The sequence below is a fragment of the Oryx dammah genome, unplaced genomic scaffold, assembly GCF_014754425.2.
Source record: "Oryx dammah isolate SB20612 unplaced genomic scaffold, SCBI_Odam_1.1 HiC_scaffold_28, whole genome shotgun sequence".
Lineage (NCBI taxonomy): Eukaryota > Metazoa > Chordata > Mammalia > Artiodactyla > Bovidae > Oryx > Oryx dammah.
Window position 1 is genome coordinate 20,250,611 of NW_024070212.1, and position 10,498 is coordinate 20,261,108.

Genomic DNA, 10,498 nt, shown 5'->3' on the forward strand with positions numbered 1-10,498 from the left:
CATAGAACCAAACCGCAAAAGCACATGGAAGGGGTTAAATAGAAACTACTACAACAGCGGAAAAACTTCATTGGTAAAAGCAGTTTACAGGGTAAAGAAGAGAAGCCTACGCTTTCATGAATTACAGGATTCCCAGTGACCTGCTTTCCTCCAGAGAGGGTGAAGGAATATCTGGACATTAGTCCTTCTGTGTATGTGTGTGTGTGTACTAGACACAGGGGGCAGTTGGGTACTGGGTTTGGGAGAGGATGCGCGAACTACAAACAATCGTTCATTATTTACATTCTAAAAGAGTGACACGCGTCCCCGGGTGGGCTCGAACCACCAACCTTTCGGTTAACAGCCGAGCGCGCTCACCGATTGCGCCACAGAGACACAACAGAACACTGCTCTTTATTCTCACCGAAAGCAAGCCTAACTACCAAGCTAGGCGGAGCCGCCTGTCTCTCACATGACAGTAGCTTCTGCTCCAAGCCTCGGACAACCATGGAAATGGAGTCCACTCAGCACGTTGGATCCCGTGGGAAGCCGGGCGATGCCGAAGGCAGAAGCGCAGCCGAGCGTCTCCGCCCAGCCTTGCTCCTCTCCCGCCTCAGATGCAGCGCCGGGAGACGCCCCGAGCCTGAGCCGAGTGGGGCCCGAGGGAAGCTGAACGTCCGGTGGGCTCAGTGAGGGCTTTTTGTTTGCTACGCCTTTACTCAACCACCTGCGCCGCTGGGCAGCGGTTTAGTAGGTGAGGTCCGTGTGGCCGCAGCTGGAAAGAGATCAGATTCCAAGAGGAAAAGGGAAAAAGCAGGGAGAACAAGAAAAGGCATGAATGAAACAAAGAGACCTCCCCGAAAGCCTGTGAGGAGATTGGGACCAGATCCTGAGAGAGAAAAATTACTTTTATAAAGTAGCAGAATAGGGAGGGAGAATCGGAGAAAACATCAAAGAGGGAAAAGCACGAACTTCTGTAAGCGTGCAAAAACAGTGTGGTACATCCATGTGGAGACCTGTCTGTGCAGTTACGACTGCAGTTATGCAGGTCTGTGGTGCATTGTGCTTGTATAGTGTAAGTACTGCATTGTAATGGCAGCAACCTCGGTTCCGATCCAGGCTATAGCAAGGTAGTGTCTATAACCTGTCTTTCCATTTGCCTTTTTTCTTTTTTTGTTGACTTATAGTTGATTTACAATGTTCTGTTAGTTTCAGGTGTACAACAAAGTGATTCAGTTATACATACATATATGTCTATTTTTTTTTTCAGATTCATTTTCCTTGTACATTACTACACAATATTGAGCATAGTTCCCTGTGCTATCCAGTAGGTCCTTGTTGGTTATCTATTTTATATATAGCATGTGTATATGTTAATCCCAAACTCTTAATTTATCCCTCCCTCTTTTTCCCTTTAGTAACCATGTTTTCTATGTCTGTGGGGCCATCTGTTTTGTATGTAAGTTCATTTGTATCATTCTGGGGTTTGTGTCTTAGATTCCTCATATAAGCGATATCATATGATATTTGTCTTTGGTTTACTTCAGTTAGTGTGACAATCTCTAGGTCCATTCATGTTGCTGCAGTTGGCATTATTTCATTCTTTTTTTACATCTAAGTACTATTCCAACTGTTTGCTTTTAATTCCAGCACCAGCTATGTCCCTTAGCAGTGGTGGGAGAGCAGAGTTTGCCGCTGGCCTTGCAGTGATATACTGTGAGAAAAGGAGTAAATCCCAAAGCGCACAAATCTACTGGTCAAAGCTAAACCTAGGAGAATTACCTGTTGCACTGTTAAGCAGAACACATCCTCAAAGTTGAAATATCGCCTCTCAAGGAGACTTGTCTATAGTTTGCACTAACGAAATAACATGATAATTGCTGGCTTTTTCTGGTAAAGCTATTTCTTTTTGTTTTGGTTTTAAATTTATGTTTAATTTATTTATTTTTAATTGAAGGATATTTGCTTTACAATATTGTGTTGGTTTCTGCCATACATCCACATGAATCAGTCACAGGTATACATATGTCCACTCTGATCCTCCCTCAAGGCTCCTCAGCACCATCTTTCTAGATTCCATATATATGTGTTCATATACAGTATTTGTTTTTCTCTTACTGAGAGTGAAGATATTTCTGCCATCAGTGAGGGCTTTTTTTTACACTAAAGGAAAACGAGTATTTAATGGCTCTACAATAAACGCAAACTAGTCCTCACAGTCTATCTACAACAACTTGTCTCCAGTCACCGTTCACTGATTTTTATGGAAACAGTAAATCATTGAACTATATTTTACATAGTGTAAAAAGCACACACCTTTAGTTCATAGGCAGTTTGTTGAATTTGGGCAAATGTAGTCATCACCTGAATCAAGTTATAAAAAATTCCCACCATCCCAGAAAGTCATTTGAGCCCCATTTCTAGGCAACCCTACACTAGATCGATTGTTAATTATTATTGTGAGGTCTATTGCAATAGTGTGGAGAAGGCAATGGCACCCCACTCCAGTACTCTTGCCTGGAAAATCCCATGGACAGAGGAGCCTGGCAGGCTGCAGTCCATGGGGTTTCGAAGAGTCGGACATGACTGAGCGACTTCCCTTTCACTTTTCACTTTCATGCATTGGAGAAGGAAATGGCAACCCACTCCAGTGTTCATGCCTGGAGAATCCCAGGGACGGGAGAGCCTGGTGGGCTGCCATCTATGGGGTCGAACAGAGTCGGACATGACTGAAGTGGCTTAGCAGCAGCAGCAGCAGCAGCATGCTGGAGGATGTGTAATGATATCTCCTTATAGTATTAATGTTTATTTTCCTAATGAGTAAAATTATCACAAATATTTTGTTACAACTCCTGGTCATTAAAATATCTACCTTTGTGATCCAGGAAGACCCCGGCTTAGGTTTCCCAGGAAAAGGAAAAGGGGTGCTGTGATCTATCCCCACGGTGCAGACAGATCCTCCAAGGTATCTCTGGTAGACAGAGACCCAAGTTAGAGTTGTTCCCAGAGGCCACTGGTTCACATCCAATGACTGGCCAGCAAAAGCAGATGCTGCCAACCTCCCAGGTTTTTGTCATTTCCACCCACTTGTCAGTTGAGCAGGGTGGAATATATTTTTAAAATACTCTCTTTCAATCTATTCATTCACATTCATTTCCCTGAGTAACTGGAATTTCCAATTTGCCTCATTACCATAAGGACAAACCTGTTATTGGTGACATAAGCAGACAGTTCCTGTAGAAATCAACACCAGAATATCAGTGCTCAGGCCTGGAGCATCTCCGGATGATCCAGATACATGCCCTGACTCTCCAGCTGCTGCTGTTTGGAATCCCTGTGGTCTCTACCAGGCAGTGGGCATGTTAAAGACCTGTTAGGACAAATGTTATGTCCACTGTAGGGCAAGAGGTGAGCGAGGGAGTGGGGGTGGTAGATGAGGGGTGGGGGGTGTGGACCAAGCCTGCAGAGGGAGCAGTGAAAGAGACAGCACAGTTGTGGGTGTGTGGGGGTCTGGAAGAGCTGCTGAAAGGCAGTCAATTTGGAGGGTGAGCGTGTATGCTCTGCCTGTGTGGGGAGGAACAGGAAGATTGGGAGATCTTTGCTAGAATTACTTTGCAGAGAGGGATTTGGTAAGGGTGAAGGGGAGGAGAGTGACCCTGAAGAAAGATGATGGCTCATGGGGTACCTGGCAGCAGAGATACCGTGACCTTGAAGGGGCTTAAACCAGGGCAAAGGCTTGTCCGTTGCCTTCGTGTGGTGCTGAACTCTATGATTTCCTTACTACTGGGAAACTCGACTTCAGAATTGCTGCTTGATGATCCCTAGATAGTAAAATGTGTATATTCATTTAGGTGAGTTTGAAGAAAGGACAAGCTTAAACTGTGGAGTGGCCATCAGAATAGCTTAGAGTAGCAGGGGATGGATAGGCATTACCTGGAAAATGTATCGAAGGGCCTCATCCATGTATCAAAATGTATCATCCATACTTGGCTAATAAAAATTTTCTACATCTTGATCCTGGTAATTATTTCACATCAAATAGCTGTTCATTTGTGCATCTTGCTCTGTGATTACACATCTTAATTTCCCTTTTGGATAGAATTGGTCACATTTCAGAGAACCCACTGTAGACCATTACGGGGTTTTAGAAAAAAAAGGGAAGCAGACACCAAGTGTAACTCTAATGCCGTGACTCGGATTCGAACCGAGGTTGCTGCGGCCACAACGCAGAGTACTAACCACTATACGATCACGGCGCGCCACACTCAAAGCTATAACAATGAGTTTTGATCTGTGTTATTTGACTTAAAATGATTCCAATCATTGCGCTGCTTTATTCTTGGAAACTGTAGGTATTCTTTTTCTCTCTTTCATCTCCAATCCCTGGTTTTCCCTCTCTTCCTCTCAATCCTGATACAGGATGAGAAAACGAAACCAAACCGAAGACCATTTCTCACCTCCTCAGATCTGGCACGCTCTTTCTGGGAAGTCTGGTTGTCTTCGTTCGCACCTTGCCAGCTTCTTTCCTGGCTTTTCGCGTTTGTCCCTTACCGACCTTCCCCACCCGCTAGTTCCAGCTCTTGCCCCACCGACCGCGGCCGATCCGAGCGAGGGCAGTGCCGGCGGCGCAGACGGCCGGGTGAAGGCGGAGCAAAGAAACGAAAGAACCATTACGAGACCACCCGGCGTTCAGCTTCCCTGGGGCACTCTCGGCTCAGGCTCGGGGCATCTCCGGGGCGCTGCTTCTGAGGCGGGGACGCTCGGCTGCACTTCTGCTTTCTGAATCCCCCGACGCCCGGCTTGCCCACGGCTTCTCCGGTTGTCTGAGGCTTGGATCCGGCGCCGCTCTCCCGGGAAAGGCGGGTGGCTCCGCCTGGCGTGGAAGGAGTGAGTGAGTGCTCATCCATGCGGATGAGAAGGACCTGACGTACGCCTAGCTCTGTGGCGGATTCGGTCCGTGCGTTTGGTTGCTAAGCAAAAGGTTTGGTGGTTGAAACCTACACAGGGACTCCTTGCCTGTGTGGTTATTTCTACTCCTCGCATCCTTTCCGGGAAAGGCCAATAAAGCCTCTTTTACAACCACCCTCCAGCTCTCAGAATGAGTGCAACGAGCAACTAATTGTATCTCTCCTCATTCCTCCTTCACTGTGCATGTTATAAACCTCATAACTCACCGTTGTTTTCAAACATTTGTCCCATATTTCCAAAGAGATTTAAGCTAAAAATCTTGTATTTTTCCCAGGCAGATGCCGTCTCTCTTTTCCTTCATCCCCAAATCTGTATGCAGGTCAGGAAGCAACAGAACTGGGCATGGAACAACAGACTGGTTCCAAGTAGGAAAAGGAGTACATCAAGGCTGTATATTGTCACCCTGCTTATTTAACTTCTATGCAGAGTACATCATGAGAAACGCTGGGCTGGAAGAAACACAAGCTGGAATCAAGATTGCTGGGAGAAAATATCAATAACCTCAGATATGCAGATGACACCACCCTTATGGCAGAAAGTGAAGAGGAGCTAAAAAGCCTCTTGATGAAAGTGAAAGAGGAGAGTGAAAAAGTTGCCTTAAAGCTCAACATTCAGAAAACGAAGATCATGGCATCCGGTCCCATCACTTCATGAGAAATAGATGGGGAAACAGTGGAAACAGTGTCAGACTTTATTTTGGGGGGCTCCAAAATCACTGCAGATGGTGATTGCAGCCATGAAATTAAAAGACGCTTACTTCTTGGAAGAAAAGTTATGACCAACGTAGATAGTATATTCAAAAGCAGAGACATTACTTTGTCGACTAAGGTCTGTCTAGTCAAGGCTTTGGTTTTTCCTGTGGTCATGTATGGATGTGAGAGTTGGACTGTGAAGAAGGTTGAGCGCCAAAAAATTGATGCTTTTGAACTGTGGTGTTGGAGAAGACTCTTGAGAGTCCCTTGGACTGCAAGGAGATCCAACCAGTCCATTCTGAAGGAGATAAGCCCTGGGATTTCTTTGGAAGGAATGATGCTAAAGCTGAAACTCCAATACTTTGGCCACCTCATGAGAAGAGTAAACTCATCGGAAAAGACTCTGATGCTGGGAGGGACTGGGGGCAGGAGGAGAAGGGGACGACCGAGGATGAGATGGCTGGATGGCATCACGGACTCGATGGACGTGTCTGAGTGAACTCTGGGAGATGGTGATGGACAGGGAGGCCTGGCATGCTGTGATTCATGGGGTCGCAAAGAGTCGGACACGACTGAGCCACTGAACTGAAGTGAACTGAACTGTGTGTGTGTACATCTAGATTTCCACCTGGTGGTGTTCTTCTTGGAGGGCTACTGTAACATTAGTTGAAGTCTTTCACCATTTGTATATCTGTAAAGGTCATTATTCACCTTCATTTTGAAAGACTTTTGGGGGAGGGTAGTGATAGAATTCCACCTTGACTTTTTAGCCTTCAGTCCTTTAAAGAGGTTGCTCCACTGTCTTATCACTTCTATGCTTCTCTCTTTTTTAAATCTTTGTTGAATATGTTACATTATTGTTTCTGTTTCTTTTTTTTTCTTTTGCCAGGAGGCATGTGGGATCTTAGCTCCCCAACCAAGTATCCAACCAACAGCAGGGACCATCAAGGAAGTCCCTCACTTACATGCTTATGATGAGAAACCTGGTATCTTTATTTTTGCTTCTGTAGATACTGGTCTTTTTCCTCTGGTCTCTTGGGGATTGTATTCTTTTTCAAAGGCTTTGAGCACTTTAATTATGATGTGACTAGGCATGGTTTTTTCATACTGTTGCACTCATTTGTTGATTTGGCTCCTTGGATCGGTGGGCTTATAATCTTTACTACAATTGGAATTATCTGACATTGTTCCTCCAAAAACTATTTCTTGTCCCTGGGTATTTTCAGAAACATTAATCACCTATGTATCACCTCTTTTAATGTTGCCCTACCATTAAGTGACACTTCAGTTCAGTTCAGTTCAGTCGCTCAGTCGTGTCCGACTCTTTGCGACCCCATTAACCACAGCACGCCAGGCCTCCCTGTCCATCACCAACTCCCGGAGTTCACTCAGACTCACGTCCATCGAGTCCGTGATGCCATCCAGCCATCTCATCCTCTGTCGTCCCCTTCTCCTCCTGCCCCCAATCCCTCCCAGCATCAGGGTCTTTTCCAATGACTCAGCTCTTTGTATGAGGTAGCCAAAGTACTGGAGTTTCAGCTTTAGCATCATTCCTTCCAAAGAACACTCAGGGCTGATCTCCTTCAGAATGGACTGGTTGGATCTCCTTACAGTCCAAGGGACTCTCAAGAGTCTCCTCCAACACCACAGTTCAAAAGCATCAATTCTGCAGCACTCAGCTTTCTTCACAGTCCAACTCTCATATCCATACATGACCACTGGAAAAACCAAAGCCTTGACTAGACGGACCTTAGTTGGCAAAGTAATGTCTCTGCTTTTTAATATGCTATCTAGGTTGGTCATAACTTTTCTTCCAAGGAGTAAGCGTCTTTTAATTTCATGGCTGCAATCACCATCTGCAGTGATTTTGGAGCCCCCCAAAATAAAGTCTGACACTGTTTCCACTGTTTCCCCATCTATTTCCCATGGAGTGATGGGACCAGATGCCATGATGTTCGTTTTCTGAATGTTAAGCTTTAAGCCAACTTTTTCACTCTCCTCTTTCACTTTCATCAAGAGGCTTTTTAGCTCCTCTTCACTTTCTGCCATAAGGGTGGTGTCATCTGTATATCTGAGGTTATTGATATTTCTCCCGGCAATCTTGATTCCAGCTTGTGTTTCTTCCAGTCCAGGGTTTCTCATGATGTCCTCTGCATAGAAGTTAAATAAGCAGGGTGACAATATACAGCCTTGACGTACTCCTTTTCCTATTTGGAACCAGTCTGTTGTTCCATGTCCAGTTCTGTTGCTTCCTGACCTGCATATAGGTTTCTCAAGAGGCAGGTCAGGTGGTCTGGTATTCTGATCTCTTGAAGAATTTTCTACAGTTTATTGTGATCCACACAGTCAAAGGCTTTGGCATAGTCAATAAAGCAGAAATAGATGTTTTTCTGGAACTTGAGAAACCCAAGTAAGACAGTAGGTGTTGCAAGAGGGTATCAGAGGGCAGACACACTGAAACCATAATCACAGAAAACTAGTCAATCTAATCACACTAAGACCACAGCCTTGTCTGTTTTCATTAAAAAATATTCTATTTTGGCATGAATTTCCTTTTGGAAACAACTGTCCTTGACTTTGTGTTCCCTAATCCTGCTTTTTTTTTTTTTTTTTTGCAATGTATAGCTTTTCATCTCTGAAGTTTGATTTTTGGCCATTTTTGTATATTCCATGGTTCTAATTAACTTTTGGGATATATGCACACAGTCACATTAACTGTTTAAAGTCTTCTCTGCTGATTTTTATATCGTGTCAGTTCTGGTTCAGTTTTGGTTGATTAATTGATTCATTCATTCATTAGGAAACTTCTTCCCTATCTGTTGTTTTCCTGCCTCTTCGCATGACTGTCATTCTTTGGTAGGAGGCCAGACATGATCAAAATTTCCCTTTCTGGACACTGGCTATTTTGATATTTTTATAAATCTTCTTGAGTTTTACTCTGAGGTACATTTGAGTGACTTGTAAATGGTTAGATTCCTGTGAATCTTGTTTTCCTGATTTTTTAGGTAGGTCAGTCTAGTGCTAATTATTCCCATCACTGTAAAAAGTGTTTCCTGACCAATGGTCAATTAACGGCAAGTAGTCCAGTCTGTCTGGGGGTATCGAATACAAGTGTTTGTTCTGTATGAGCACCAGGCATTGTTCCAGGATCTTTTTAAAAGCTTCTTTCTTTGGTCACAGGTACTTTCCTCATAACCATACCCTGATTATTTATTGACTATGCCAAAGCCTTTGACTGTGTGGATCACAGTAAAGTGCGGAAAATTCTGAAAGAGATGGGAATACCAGACCACCTGACCTACCTCTTGAGAAATTTGTATGCAGGTCAGGAAGCAACAGTTAGAACTGGACATGGAACAACAGACTGGTTCCAAATAGGAAAAGGAGTACATCAAAGCTGTATATTGTCATCCTGCTTATTTAACTTCTATGCAGAGTACATCATGAGAAACGTTGGGCTGTATGAAGCACAGCTGGAATCAAGATTGCCGGGAGAAATATCAATAACCTCAGATATGCAGATGACACCACCCTTATGGCAGAAAGTGAAGAGGAACTCAAAAGCCTCTTGATGAAAGTGAAAGAGGAGAGTGAAAAAGTTGGCTTGAAGCTCAACGTTCAGAAAATGAAGATCATGGCATCTGGTCCCATCACTTCATGGGAAATAGATGAGGAAACAGTGGAAACAGTGTCAGACTTTATTTTGGGGGGCTCCAAAATCACTGCAGATGGTGATTGCAGCCATGAAATTAAAAGACGCTTACTCCTTGGAAGAAAAGTTATGACCAACCTAGACAGCATATTAGAAAGCAGAGACATTACTTTGCCAACTAAGGTCCGTCTAGTCAAGATTATGGTTTTTCCAGTAGTCATGTATGGATGTTAGAGTTGGACTGTGAAGAAAGCTGAGTGCTGCAGAATTGATGCTTTTGAACTGTGGTGTTGGAGGAGACTCTTGAGAGTCCCTTGGACTGTAAGGAGATCCAACCAGTCCATTCTGAAGGAGATCAGCCCTGAGTGTTCTTTGGAAGGAATGATGCTAAAGCTGAAACTCCAGTACTTTGGCCACCTCATGAGAAGAGTTGACTCATTGGAAAAGACTCTGATGCTGGGAGGGATTGGGGGCAGGAGGAGAAGGGGACGACAGAGGATGAGATGGCTGGATGGCATCACTGACTCAGTGGACATGAGTCTGAGTGAACTCCAGGAGATGGTGATGGACAGGGAGGCCTGGCGTGCTGTGGTTAATGGGGTCGCAAAGAGTCGGACATGACTGAGCGACTGAACTGAACTGATTATTACTCCGCTGAGTACTTGAGTGAAACCCTTTCATATCCCTGGATTCTCTCTCTCTCCCCCACTCACTCTCTCTCTTATCACTGGACTTTTTTTAAAAAAAAAATATTTCTTTTGTATTATTTACTTTTATTGGTGAATAGTTGCTTTATGATGTTATGTTAGTTTCCACTATACAACAAAGGGAGTCAGCTATGCATATACACATATCTCCTCTTTTTAGGACTTCCTTCCCATTTAGGTAACCACGAAACATCAAGAGTTTCCTATACTATACACTGGATTCTCGTTAGGTATCTATTTTATAATAGTATCAATAGTATATATATGTAAATTCCAATCTTCCAATACTAGCCCCCCTTTACCCTTTGATACCCAAACATTTATTTTCTACATCTGTGTCTCTACTTCTGCTTTGCAAATAAGAATCACTGAATCTTTGTCCTGTGAACTCTAGATGCCTTACTCTCCACCAAGACTCAGCTTCATTTTCACAGTCCAAGGAGTTGACCTCAGATCCCTCTTCTGGTGCCCCAGCCTGGGAATTCTCTGAAAGCAGTAAG

At 44.1% G+C, this 10,498-nt stretch overlaps 2 non-coding genes across 2 annotated transcripts; both read right to left on the reverse strand.

Moving 5' to 3' along the window:
• Nucleotides 1–301: 301 nt before the first annotated feature.
• Nucleotides 302–375, reverse strand: TRNAN-GUU. Its single transcript has one exon. It is a non-coding gene; the product is annotated as a tRNA-Asn (tRNA).
• A 3,788-nt stretch (nucleotides 376–4,163) lies between these two features.
• On the reverse strand, nucleotides 4,164–4,235 carry TRNAH-GUG. The gene has a single exon. It is a non-coding gene; the product is annotated as a tRNA-His (tRNA).
• Nucleotides 4,236–10,498: the final 6,263 nt, after the last annotated feature.